At 34.4% G+C, this 2,717-nt stretch overlaps 1 protein-coding gene across 1 annotated transcript in view; it reads right to left on the bottom strand.

Annotated features, from left to right (window-relative positions):
- LOC106460378 overlaps positions 1-2,174 on the bottom strand; it is a 27,988-nt gene extending 25,814 nt beyond the window's left edge. Inside the window, exon 1 of the mRNA XM_022387088.1 lies at positions 1,991-2,174. The gene's annotated coding sequence lies outside the window, so the exon portion shown is untranslated. The remainder of the gene's footprint in view (positions 1-1,990) is intronic.
- Between the last annotated feature and the right edge of the window lie 543 nt (positions 2,175-2,717).

The raw sequence follows: 2,717 nt of genomic DNA, 5'->3' as shown, positions 1-2,717 counted from the left end.
TACCCCCTCCCTCCTCTCTCTCTCTATATATATATATATATATATATCAGATATACACTTAATGTTTAAGAAAAGCTTTACTTTCAAAACTATAAATTTAGACTTTTTGGTTGGTAGATTATTAATAGACTAGCGTATAGCCCATCAAAAATAATGGGGCAAGTACTACCACCCTCACCCCATAATATACCCTAATCTCACATTTCATGGCTGACTGAAATAAATAAATTTTGGGAAATCAAGCTTGATCAACAAAGAGGCAGAAAAATGCAGTCGAGGCATTTGTGAGCCAATCAAAATTAAGATCATTCATGAAATGAATTCGGGGTGTATCTAGCTTATACAAAAGTTAGTGTGTGTCACGTCAGGTCACGCTTGATTTTTCGAAATAGGAGGAGTCATAAAAGCCAAAATACATTTATCCAGATAGAATAGTTTGGTTACTGTCTGCCCATTATGATTTTAGTGACGAGGGTGCAAGAGCGCTGTAAGGGGGGTGAGTTGGGGTTCCGTGAAAAGGCAGAAAAGTGCAGTCGAAGCAGTCAAACATCGGTAAATTTCTTTATGAGCCAATCAAAATTAATATCATTCATGAAATTAATTCGTGGCGTATTCATAGAATAATTATTGGTAAAAAGCAGTTAGATTAATAATTTCTAATATATAGAAAAACCAGTGCGTTTTGGTAACAGTACGTTAACAATGTTTTTTATGTCATATCGCTTATCAACAAAAGTATAACCTAATATTGTTCTTAGTCTATGTACTGAAAGTATAAAATGAAATGTATAGTGAACAAAACTGGAAAAAATATTTGTTTATTTCTTAATTTAGAGTCTCGGTTGATTAAAGAGGTTTGTTTTTTTATTAAAAACATTGGTGATATAACAGGAAACAGTTTAATTCAGAAACGATTTAAGTTTAAAATTGAATCGATATAATTTTTACTTTTATGATAATTTTTATGCACTTGGTTCTAGGCTAGGCTTATTATACCAACACTCACTACACTTATAAGGTTTCATGCCCCCCCCCCCCCATGGCCCTCTTGTACACTTGTCACTAAAATCGTAATGGGCAGACATAAATGGATAAATGTATTTTGGCTTTTATGTCTCCTCCTATTTCGAGAAAGCGAGCGTGGCGTGACACACACTGGCTTTTATATAGGTTAGATGTTAGTCTGATATCACTAGAGGTTTTAACAACAGATATTAGAATATACAGCCTCTGCTAAATTCAAAATATCCATCAATAGAATAGTTGATCCACCCCACCCCCCGATCATTAGCTTTGTTTGCTGTGGAATTGGTCTATTTATAAATATAGTATGTGTGTGGTTTGTGTTTATGTTTTTTATTGCATGGAAACAATGATGACCTTTGACCAACAAAATATATAAGGTTCTTTCACACCTCAAGGGAAGTGATAAGTGATGCATATTTAAAATCTGACGTTTAGAGCATTGTTTCTCAATCCCGTTAGCAACACGGCCCACCTAAACTTCAAGAAATGACACGTATGACATCGTTGGTTCATAGTTGCTGTGCTGAGTTCATGCGCGTGACATTAATTTATACTTAGTATTTTGCGAGGTATTATGTAGTTTGTACTATATTGTTATTGTTTTGCATATAGTACACTAAAATATTCAACCTTCAAGGAAGTAAGGTTTCGGTCTTAAGCCTAGTGCAGATGCTATACTAAGAAATACTTATTCTATTATAAACATATACGCCGAACGAGCGTTCTGTGATCTGACAAATTGTGATAAATATCTTAATAACACACCATATCTTTAGCGAATATGACTTTTTTGCTCAATATGTTTGACCCAAATTGCTCTATTTTTATTTAACCCTTACGACATCACATGACAATTAAACAATTCTAGATACGCAGTTTCAGGCTTAATCCTCGTATCAGACCCACCCAAAGAAGCATGCGCACGACTAATCTATTAATTCATAATCATGTACATATTACTTACCGGTTTCTGTCGTTTAACTAGAAAGCAACTTATAACGAGGCAACGTGGTACTTGAACTACCTTCTTCAAGAAAGAAAACTATTTGTTTATACAGTTGAAAACAATTAACATCTTAGCATAAAAACTCGAAACCGATAACGTAAACTTACTTATTCGCAAAAGATTCTCAACCATTCAAATCAGATATATATTAATATACAAACACACTCACGCTTACAGCAAAAAAAAAATGATTCACACAAAGATCAAAATTCAGACTGAGGTACATTTCTCACATCCTATTAAAATAACATCAGATGGATAAACGTGTCCAAGTTTATACATAACGTTACTTTCAACATTCACTGAACAAAGGCTATATTGAACAGTTGTCGGTCTAAGATTCATATTGGTTGAGTGGCGATGGATGACTCAATGTAGTTACCAGCCCCGGGGAAACGCGAACGCCGATAGTAGAATAAACGATTTATGACTCGTCGTCGGTGAATCACTGGTAGGCTAAAACTTACAGCACGTGAATCAGTGGGAAAATGGCGCCAAGAAGGAAATAAAAAACTTGTAGGGGCTCATCTTGTTACATAGTACCATCATTAACTGAATCTATGAAGAAAAATAATGACTAATGTGATTACAAACGTGCAATGATTTATTGTTTGTACTCGGGCGCTATAGTCCAAATATAGTAAATGTTCTGGTCTAACAAAAAATTATCAGTAATCGAGAATTT

The sequence above is a fragment of the Limulus polyphemus genome, unplaced genomic scaffold (assembly GCF_000517525.1).
Source record: "Limulus polyphemus unplaced genomic scaffold, Limulus_polyphemus-2.1.2 Scaffold761, whole genome shotgun sequence".
Lineage (NCBI taxonomy): Eukaryota > Metazoa > Arthropoda > Merostomata > Xiphosura > Limulidae > Limulus > Limulus polyphemus.
The sequence above is the reverse complement of the archived record's forward strand: the minus strand, read 5'-3'. Positions and strand labels throughout refer to the sequence as shown.